This window comes from Pantherophis guttatus, chromosome 2, assembly GCF_059756535.1.
Source record: "Pantherophis guttatus breed Tessera chromosome 2, ASM5975653v1, whole genome shotgun sequence".
Lineage (NCBI taxonomy): Eukaryota > Metazoa > Chordata > Lepidosauria > Squamata > Colubridae > Pantherophis > Pantherophis guttatus.
Window position 1 is genome coordinate 71,363,000 of NC_142064.1, and position 12,116 is coordinate 71,375,115.

Consider the following 12,116-nt stretch of genomic DNA (forward strand, 5'->3'; position numbering starts at 1 on the left):
AAATGACTCTGACCAGCTAGCCACGCCCACCTAGTCACATGACCTCCAAGCCACACCCACAAAATAAGCTACGCCCATAGAACCGGTAGTAAAAAAATTTAGAACCCACCCCTGGCTGTACCTAATCATCAGTTAGAAAAGAAACAAGAAGCTACCTATTTTTGTCTGCTGTCTCAGTATGTGAGAGAAGCTGGCTTAGCCTCTTCTGGAGAAAGGAAAAGGGTTCAAAAGAGAGAAGAGAGTTGCTGAATAGGAGTCTATTCTCCTCTGGCTAAAAACAGAAGGAGAACAGAGAGAGGGAAAAGCATTGGACTTAAATAGGAATATTCACAATAACAAAATCAACAGTTAGAAAGGACTTTGGAAGTCTTCTAGTCCGACTTCATTCTCAAGCAGGAGAGACTATACCAGTGATGGCGAACCTTTTTGGCTCCAAGTGCCAAAAAGGGAATGCGTGTGCATGCGTGCACGCCATAGCCCAGAAACCCAAAGACCAGCATGCACGTGCTGGCCAGCTGGTCTTCCGATTTCTGGTGCACGCATGCGTGCCAACCAGCTGGTTTTCCCGTGCACTGGAGCCCGGAAACCTTGAAGACCAGCTGGCTGGTGCACATGCATGCACCAGCCAGCTGGTCTTCCAGTTTCTGGTGCATGCATGTGCACCAGCCAGCTGGCCCCTGCGCATGCCAGAGAGCTGGAAAGTGGAAGACCAGTTGGCCGGTGCGTGCATGTGCGTGCCAGCCAGCTGGTCTTCCGCTTTCCGGTGCATGCATGCGTGCAGGTCAGCTGGTCTTTGGATTTCCATTGCTCCAGAAACCAGAACGGCAGCTGGTGACAGCTCTCATGCCCACAGAGAGGGCTCTGTGTGCCACATCTGGCATGGGTGCCACTGGTTCACCATCACAGCTCTATACCATTCCAGACAATTGGCTGTTCAATTTCTTCTTAAAAATCTCCAGTGATGGAGCACCTACTTCTGGAGGCATGCAGTTCCACTAATTAATTGTTGTCAGGAAATTTCTCCTTAATTCTAGGTCGGATCTCTCTTTGATAAATTTCCATCGCTTGCTTCTTATCATGACTTCAAGTACTTTGGAGAATCGGTCGACCTCCTCTTCCTTGTGACAACCCTTCAAATATTGGAAGATTGCTATTATGTCACTCCTAGTCCTTCTCTTTGTTAGACAGACCTTCCCAGTTTCTGCAACCATTCTTCACATGGTTTAGCCTCCAGCCCCCTAATCATTTTTCAAATAAGTATTACTTATACTTACCTTAAGTAACATTTGCTATTCTATTCTGCTCTCTCAATCTGAGAGAGATCAAAACTGGTGTGTCCATAGGAGTGGCAGGCACAAAAGAGTGATTGACACTCTGATGCTTTTGGTGGACATGCAACACATGTGGCATAGATTTAAAAAGGTATGTGCACCATTTTTAGTGTGTTGACTAACTCTTCCCCTAAATGACCTTGGTTCACAGCCACTGCTGGGTCCTTGCAGGACCTAGTATCTTGGAAACACTTTGCCTGATTTTTAATAATGAAAAGGCTTTTCTGGAGCTTTTGTGAAGCTGTAAAAGAAGCTTTCTTCATTCAAAGAAAGAAGCTTCAAAAGAATCTCTTCTTATCTTTACCCAAAATTTGCTGGCTGGGTCATTCTGAGAGTTGAAGTCCACAGGTCTTAAAGTTGCCAAAGTTGGAAATTCCTGCCCTAAACCGTTCTCTTTGTTAGGAGACAAAGGGATTGCCCAAGAATGCCCAGAAAGCGAAAGTGCTTCCACCTGTAATTAATTCTCTTTCAAGGTCATCGTGGCCTTGAAATGGCCTCCCACCGACCTGTGCGCTCCCACAGAGAGGGCCTCCTCAGGGTGCCATCGGCCAAGCAATGTAGACTGGTGGCCCCCAGGGGGAGGGCCTTTTCTGTGGGGGCACCTGCCCTCTGGAATCAGCTGCCCCCAGAGATACGAAGAATCCAAGACCTCGGTGCCTTCCGCCGTGCCCTTAAGACCTTTCTTTTTCAGCAAGCCGGGCTGGCTTAACACTTTTAAAAATAGTTTTAATAGGTTTGTTATTGTTTTTTAACTATGGGGCCAAACGTATATATATCTTTTTAACTGTATTTTAATGTCTGTATTTATGTTTTTACTTTGGCTGTGCACCGTCCTGAGTCCTTCGGGGGAAGGGCAGTATATAAATCTGATAATAAATAAATAAATAAATAAAATCGTTATCAAAATGGAAGAAATGGGAAATAGAGAAAGTCAGGCTTTTCCACCAGGAAGAATCAGCAGCAATTTTTCTGGTTGACGGGTTTTAATTCTGCCTCCATTCTTATTTTTTCACATTTTGGCAGCTCTTTCTATAAAGTGGGGGGGAGAGAGAGGGAGTTTTAAGGGCAGCTGGGATACAAAGTAAATCCATCAGACATAGGGAGAATATATATTTAATACAAAACTAAAATTACAATTACAAAACAATAAAAAGCCTAAGCAAAATAGTCATATTCTAGAATATGTGAGAATATACATTATAGAATATAGTTTAACATCTTGTGAGTGATTGGCTTTTCCTTGGGGCTCATAACCATATTGTCAACTAACGCAGATCCTTAATTGTCAAATAGATTTGCCAGTTTCACCTAATGCATTTATCTTACATCAAACCTGTCACCATTTTATTAAGACCCTCAAGCCTATCACACACAGATAGTTTATTGTAGTCACAGTTCAGAGTTGAAAAATAAAACATGTTAAAAGTAATATAAGAATAAAAACACAAAAGAGCCTTGGTGGCGCAGCAGACTAAAGCACTGTTAAGTAACACCAGCTGCCTGCAATTACTGCAAGTTCAAATTTCACCAGGCTCAAGGTTGATTCAGCCTTCCATCCTTTCGAGGTAGGTTAAATGAGGACCCGGTTTGTGGGGGCAATAAGCTGACTTTGTATAAAAAAGAACACTGCTGGGGTGGGGGGGGCAAAAGCCCTACTAAGCAGTTATATACAAAAGTATGAAGGCTATTGCTTAATGCATTGTAAGCCGCCCTGAGTCTCCGGAATTGGGCGGCATATAAATCGAACCAATAAATTGAACCAATAAAACAAGAATGTTGCATTTGGTGATGGGCTCGTCTGTGAGCAGTCACAATGTGCCTAATTTCACAGGCAATACAATTTGGCTATGTTCAAGGAAACTAAATCAAACTGGTCAGATTACAGCTGTGTATTTTAAAAAGTCAGAATTTCCTGGGTATTTGTACTGGGTAAAGAGTTCTAAGCTTTGCACAGTGGTAATCAATGATGTTAATCAGAAGCGCAATTATTGTTAATTGAAAACTAACAATAATTCCCCAAAACACACATAGGCAAGCTGAGAGGATGTTTGGACAAATGCTTTCTGCTTGGCAGGGTCACTCTTCATTCTTTTTAAAAATACTATCTCATGTCCAAAAATATCAGCATTTTTTGGAGTCACCCGGTCATCAAAGTTTCAGCTAAGGAGGTACCCTACTTCCTAGGTATCAGACAGAGATCCTCTTTTCTAGTCCTCATGGCTTGGCCAGAGCAATGGAGCCTGCTCAAACATGTGGGGTACAATTTAGGAGGAAACAAAAAAATTGTTAAAAATAAATAACCCACCATAAACATCTCAGATCCATTGTTGTGAGGAAAAATCAAAAGAGGACACACTGTGTTGGTTACCTACTGCTCCTGGGGGAAAAGACTGGATATAACAAATTTGAAAAACTAAAACATAAGATAAAGAGATAAGGAATTATTTATTTCATTTCTCTGTTTATTTCTATAATAGAATTGTCTATGGGTTCCTTCCAAACATAGGTATCCTTTTATTTTTTGACATTTCAGATAGATAATAGATAGATAGATAGATAGATAGATAGATAGATAGATAGATAGATAGATAAAAGTAGCCGTTTTTATTCTCAGATGTATGGATTCCCAGCATTTTTTTTTCCCATTGTAAACCTCTCTCTGCTTTTTTTACAGCAATATCACTGCCCAGGAGGTGTCACTGTGTGGTTAAAAATGACATTTCTACCGGGTAGCAGCTACAAAAAATAAGAGTAAGAAAAAACTAATTCGAGAATTGTTTAATAAATATATTTTTCTAATAGGACCAGCATTATTAAAATAGCATTAAGTATACTGGAAAAATTAAAGGCTGAAACAATTCTTCTTAGTAGTTAAATAGTTTTTTATATAAATTATTCTGGATTCTAGTCATTTGTTTTTTTATATCCCGCCTTTATTATTGTTGTACTCAAAAAGGCACTCACATTTTAAACATTTCAGAATATATATTTATATAAATTGCATTTATAATACAGAGGTAACGTACATTTGTAAATGAACGTAATAGTTGACTCGGCTATATTAAATAGTCAATACTAGATACAGGACTTGTTTTTTGCCAGCATAACGGATTCCCTTCCTATGCAATTTCCCATAATCACAAAAGTATTTCAAAATTGTGATTCTTAAAATTTAGAGGGTACGTGATGCAGTGTAGGAAGAAAGCAGCAAATAGAAACTACGGTATGTGAGATAACTGAAATGTCTCCTTGCATAATGCAGCATTCATATATGCCCATCAGGATATTATTCCCTTTAGAGCATACCATGTTACGCAAAGTACAGAAAATAAGTGAGAAATAGTAATTCAGCCAAATTGAGGCATGAAATAAGAAAAAGAAAAAGAAAAGGAAATATACCAACACTATTCACTATACCTCTCTATATCTTTCTATTCTTCTTAAACATTCTTGTTTCTATTAGGGGCCATTCTGTCCATATACCACTTTTAATGCACTGCCTTTGTTCAATTCACAATCTCTTCAGCTCCATCTAACCACAATTTCTTCTCTCCTTCACTCCATTCACTCTTCCTTTAAGTTTTGTGATTTGATTGTTTATTCTTTCTGACCAGACTATCTCTTGTGTCCTTCTTTCATGGTCATTCACTTGCATATTCAATCCATATTCATTCTTGACCCAACCTCTTCTTGTTATATCACACATACTTACTCATCTGATTCCCACTCCACTCAATTTACTTTTGATTTTCTCCTAAAGTCTCCAATTCTTATTTCCATATAAGAAAGAGGGATGAAGCATGCTCACATATACAGCCATTGTGCTTCTTTTAGCAAATGTTCATTTTCAAAAACTGAACTGCTTTAATGAAAAGTATTGTGCTTTTGGGTTGTCCAAAGTACTTCTAAACCGTTTTCAAAGTGTACTTAGCCCTAATGTACATAAGAATTGATGAAGTATCCTGGATTCAACTTTTTATTTTATGCCCTTATTGAACATATCGATAGTCCTTGTTAAATGAGACTACTTGCAGTTACAACAGTGATAAAAATATAATTTTGCAACTCGATGTGTACAACTTTTGTAGGTCTTTAAAGCAAAGGGAAGCTGAAGTAAGATAGGAAGTGCAGTTGTGGTTTCACTTAATGACCACTTCACAACTGAGTTGCCAGTGTCAATTGTGGTTGCTAAATGAGGGCTTACCTTAACATGGTGAAATCTTGCTAGATTTTGGCACTTTTGTTTTTGCAGTAATTATTCTCGGGAACAGCATCCTACCATAGACCCTAATGGCCTCTAGGTTTAAAAACTTTTGAAAATTTGGCTTTCTCCCTAGGATTTAGGATGGAGGGTGAACCTTTCTAAAATCTGACATACTATTCAGAATGTTTCTCTTCTGGAAGCACATCTTTCTTTCATTTTATAGTTCTTACTGTTCTTGATGTTTAGAGTTGGGCAGCCTTCTAAATTAGGCAAATAAAATATGCATTATAATGATGTTGCTGTGCTTATTTTCACAAAACTTTGGCAATATTCATTCACTGTTTTTCTAATCCATAATAAAAACATTGAATTGTCTCAATTTAGAATTACAAGGAATTAGTGAAGTTCCAGTAGTTGTGTTCAGATAACCAATATTTTTATTTGGCCAGTTTTAGATCTCCAAACAGTTTAAGCTTCCAAGTTTTTAAAAGTTCTTTCTCAGACAATGATAAAATGAAAATGCAATTTTCTCACACTTCCCACCCCACTGTAAAAGGCAAGACAATGTTTATATGATAGATACCTTATTCTTGCTTATAGCTCTGTTCCAGTAAGTAGCTTTTACCTATTTATTGTGAGAGAGAGGACAACCTCATTCTACCAGGTGCTAAGAAAATATGCAAGAAATCTTTACATTTTTTATTTTGAAACTTATTTGTGGACTCTTATAAAATAAGCACTGGAACTGCCAAAATTTACTTCATATTTATTTGAGAATCAAAACAATGAGTATGGTGCAAACATATCTAAGAAAATGATTACTTTAACATTTTGCTAACAACTACACTACCTTTTCCATAATTCTTCGAGATAAGAGAAAAGTATTCTGGCATTTCCCAATAATTTTCCAATGTTATTCAGATTGACAAAATAAAATATTTTGATTCAAATATTTGGTTAAACCATAATGGAATCTTCCCTCCCACTGCATGCTGTCCTAAATCTCCTGAGTGTTAAGAGATTATCTGAATTTCTGAACTGGGCAAACTATTATATTCATAAGCATAAGTCTTTAATTTGCTGTACACATAACTTGCTTGTAACATACAGTGGGGTATTTTCAGATGGAATTTGGAATACATTAGCAGCAGGGGTGGGTTCTACTTACCTTTACTATCGGTTCTCAACCGGGCCGCGCACATGCGCAGAAGCTTCTGCGCATGTGCAGAAGCATTCTGATGACATCGGAGTCGGTGGGCGGAGTCTCCTGCCAGTTTTACTACCGGTTCTATAGAACCATTGCGAACCGGGGACAACCCACCAGTGATTAGCAGCCCAATCCAAATCCAGTGAGAAATAGAACAGAACAGAATAAAATAACAGAGTTGGAAGGGACCTTGGAGGTCTTCTAGTCAAACCCCCTGCTACATACATACACACACACACACACACACACACACACACACATACATCAGAGGTGGTAGTCAGCAGGTTCTGACCAGTTCTGGAGAACCGGTAGCAGATATTTTGAGTGGTTCGGAGAACCAGTAAATATCACTTTATCACTTCTGACTGGCCCTGCCCCCATCTAGTCTCTGCCTCCTGAGTCCCAGCTGATCAGGAGGAAATGAGAATTTTGCAGTAATCTTCCCCTGGAGTTGGGTGGGAATGGAGATTTTACAGTATCCTTCCCCTGCCACACTCACCAAGCCACACCCACAGAACTGGTAGTAAAAAAATTTGAATCCGGTTTCTTCCGGTTTGGCATCGCGTTGAGACAGCTGGGGATAGCGGGCTCTGAAGAGCCCAGTGAAAACCCCGACTGCCGAACTGCCGCTGATGGGCCTTCGGACCAGAACCGTCCTGCAGAGATGGGGTAGAAAGAGAGGCGCCTCAGATGACCAAGAGGAACAGGCAAGTTCCTCAGAGGTCAGAGGGAACTCTCTGTAAGTCGGCAGTGGGAGGCGGCAGCCATGGCGGCTGCCACAAAGCTGGGACAAACCGGGCAAAGTGATGTGCAGGAGGAAAGCGGAAAGGAACAATGCTCTTTGAAGCTGGGTGAGTGACAACTAACCCAGGCTCGAAACAACGTTTGGAGCAATGGTTTTTTACTTGTAAGACCCCTAGCCTTAAAATAGCGGCTGTGGAACTATGGGGCATAGAAGATTTTAGGATGCAATTTTTAAAAGAAAAGAAAAGACCCGATAGAAAATTGATGTTTGAATAGAACAAATCCGAAAAATAAACATTGAGACTTGGTTCAAAAATGGAGCAAAGTTTTAAATTTGAATTGGACTGTTAAAGAAAAAAAGAAAAAAGAATTATTATTTTCAAAACACAGAAGAAGGAAAGAATCAAGCAGGAACGTTAAATAATTGAAACAAAATGGTTACTTGCGTGACTAATGGAAATTGTGGATTGCAGAGAGACACCTTCTGTTTCAAAAAGAAATATTGTAATTTGCTTTTTGATTGGGAACATTGTGAATTTTACAGATAATAACCGTGGGACTTTGGCGATGGAGGTGTTTTTTCTTTGTCTGCAAGCAGCTTGACTTTGGCGAAAAGAAAGGGAAAATATAACGGAACTCCTATAATTGGTATTAATTGGCGCAGGAACAAAAGAAGAAAATTGATGTAATTTGCTTGAAATAGAAGTAAGAAAAAGAACTAAACTGATATATGGAGAATTAAAATTGCAAACTATGAAATTGAAATTAAATATATGCTAACAGACAAGGAAATGAGGAACAAGATACACACGGCTGGGAAAAAAGAAGATAAAAATAATGTGATTAAAAATGAAAAAGCAATGTATAGATGGAAAGTAATAATAAAAAGGAGGTTTTTATAGATGAATAAGAATAAATATGAATATAAGAAGAATTTGTTATAGATATATATTTTAAAAATTGAAATAAAGAGGGAAATTAGAATATGAGAGGAATAGAATATGCTAACAGAAATTTATTAACTCATATAAGGATGTGTTTGGTGTAAGAACTAAGTCTCATTGTTAAATTGTTACAAAGATGATAATGATAATGCGATTGAATATGATTAAATAATGTATAGATGGATTATAAAATAAAAAAGTGATTATGTTGGGACAAGCAGTAAATTATGGTGATGATGCTGGGATTGACAGCAAAAGTAAAGATGATTATACTGGGTATAACAGTAAAAATAAAGATAATTATGTTGGGATGGATAGTAAAATAAGGTGATTATAATGGGTATAACAGTAAAATTAAAGAAGTTTATGTTGAGATTAAAAATGATTATACTGGTTTAACAGTAAAATTTAGATGATTATGCTGGGATTGACAGCAAAAACAAAAATGATTATACTGGGTTTAACCGTAAAATTTAGATGATTACGCTGGGACTGACAGCAAAAACAAAAATGATTATACTGGGTTTAACAGTAAAAATAAGGATGATCTTGCTGGGAATAACAGTAAAAATAAATGATTATGCTGGGTTCAACTGTAAAAATAGAAATGATTACGTTGGGATTAAAAATAAAAGATGAGGATTAAGATGAAGATGATGTGCTGTGATAAACAATTAAAGATGATTATGTTGTGATTACTAGTAAAATTAGGATGATTATGTTAAGATAAACAGTAATGAAGATGATTTGTTGTGAGTGATAGTTAAGATATTGTTTATGATAATAGTAATGATTTATATTTTTAAGATACATTCATCTAAATAAAAAGAAAAGATAATGAAATGATATTGAGTTAGGATTTAAAGGTTTAAATAACGGGTTCTTGAATAATGGTATTATAAAATAGATAGAATTTAGGGGGAAAATTGTGTAAAACATTAAGTTGTGTTATTTGGGAATTAAGATCTGAGGTGAAAAAATAGAAAGATAATTGTTTTGAGCGAGTTATTGTGAGATTTTTTTTTCTCTGTTTTATTTTTTTTATTATTTTTATAAGATGATGATTAGTGGAGATGACTCGTTGTTAAAGATAAATTTGTGATTGTACCAATTTATGACCGGATCAATGCTTCATTCTAAAAAGATGTATTTTATGTTTATGTTTTAAAAAAATAAAATTTTTCAATAAAATTGAATCCCACCACTGATATGCATACATACATACATACAGTACATATCTATCTATCTATCTATCTATCTATCTATCTATCTATCTATCTATCTATCTATCTATGTCTTCTTAAGTTTTCGCAGGTGTGCATATGCAAAAAATTAAAATCTCGGGTGTTTTCCCGCGTCATTATAAATAAGTTGGTTAAAATATTTAAAATCCTGGTTAAAATCCCAGCTTAAAATCTTCTAAAAATCCTTACAGAGCACTCTGCAAGGTCCTTTAAAACCTCAGTTAAAATCCTACCAGTGACTTTAAAAGTTTTTCTTAAAGCAACGTTTCGACCCTGTCATCTTCAGGCTCTGTTTCATGTAGAAGCTATGGGTTCTCTGTTGCGGGGCCGGAGCTGAGAACCCATAGCTTCTACATGAAACAGAGCCTGAAGATGACAGGGTTGTGGGCCTGTTGAAACGTTGCTTTAAGAAAAACTTTTAAAGTCACTGGTAGGATTTTAACTGAGGTTTTAAAGGACCTTGCAGAGTGCTCTGTAAGGATTTTTAGAAGATTTTAAGCTGGGATTTTAACCAGGATTTTAAATATTTTAACCAACTTATTTATAATGACGTGGGAAAACACCCGAGATTTTAATTTTTTGCATATATATATATATATATATATATATATATATATATATATATATATACACACACACACACACACACACACACACACACACACACACACATACACATATATATGCATACACACACACACATTATAAACACACACACACACACACACACACAAAGTCTTATCTAGAGCTCTGGAACTTCCCCATGATTTCCACTCCAAATACTAGTGGGTCTAATCTTGCTTATTGTTTAGAGATCATTCAAAGCTGACTAAATGCTGCTAATGCAACAGTAAGAAAAAGGAGTGCATATGAACGTAACAAAGAATCTGATTCAGTTTTTAGGCAAATGTACATCAAAGTGATGCTATTATGAAACATCCATGCCCATCCATAGAAACTGCAGTTTACATTTCTCACTTGCATTTTACATCTAATATTTTGGATTACGTTCCATAGAGTTAGTTTAGGTAGTGGTTTTATATATATATCAATATATATCTATATCTATATATCTATATATCTATATTGCCTCGACAAATCCCTGCCATTTTCTTGGCAAGATTTTAGAAGTGATTTGCCACTGTCTCCTTCCTAGGGCTGAGAGAGAGTAACTGGCCCAAAATCACACGACTGGTGTTATGTCAAAGATGAAACTACGTTTTATGGACTTCCTGGTTTCTAGCATGGTGCCTTAATTGGTCCCCAACATGGCTATCAATAGAGATTTAGCTAGAATTAAATTGTCAAGAGTTTGTTATTAACTTAGATTTTAGTGTTAGGTAACTAACCTTAAAAAAAAATCGTTGAAAGTGAACATAGTTAAATTCAGTCACATTTAAATAATCACCAAGCCATCCATAGCAAGTGCTTCCCTTAATTACTTTTGTGATATTTATGTATCTTTGTAAGTGTTATGGTGTGAAAATACATGCAATTAACAGTATTAATTACAGGAAGTCACAGCATAAATCCAACAACATAACAGTGTAATTCTGATAAAAAAAACTACCCCAAAAATCACAAAGAAATGTTAAACTTTCAAATTTGCCAATTTTTGTTTTGGTTGGCTGTTAAGGAAAATAGAAAAAAAGGGAAAGGGAAGGAAAGTGTAAGAAAAAAAAATTCATCCAAATATGTTACTCAAAGATGATGCTAAGCAGTAAATTAAATGAGTTTAGTAATAAGTCAGTTGGACCCAATGCCTTATGGAGAATTAGCAGTTCTCCTTTGGAAGATACAAGCTATTATTTTATTAATTTTAATTTTATTAATTTTAAATTGCTTTAGTAAAAACATAAAGCCATTGTTTTCATTTTAATCTGTAATTTAGAATGTAGCACTTAAGATTTACTGGTATACACCGCTTCACTGTGCCTTACAGCCCTGTTCTAAGCGGTTTACAGAGTCAGCCTATTGCCCCGAACACTCTGGGTCCTCATTTTACCGACCTTGGAAGGATGGAAGGCCAGGGGTGAAATGCTCCCGGTTCGGACCAGATCGCCCGATCCAATAGCGATGGCAGCGGGTGGTTCGGAGAACCGGTAGCAAAAATCCCTGTGCCCCCCCATGCCGTGCGATCATGAGAGGCTGTTTTTTTTACTTTTAAAAGCATTTTTTCTACAACCTCTTCAGCCAAAAAAATGCTTTTAAAAGTTAAAAAAAAAGCCTCTGATGATCACGCGGCTCAACTGGGATCATCAGAGGCTTTTAAAAGCATTTTTTCTACAACCTCTTCGGCCAAAGAGGTTGTAGGAAAAAAAATGCCTTTAAAAGCCTCTGGCGATCCCAGCTGAGTTGCCTTATCATCAGAGGCTTCTAAAAGCATTTTTTTCTGCAACCTCTTCGGCCGAAGAGGTTGTAGAAAAAATGCTTTTAAAAGTT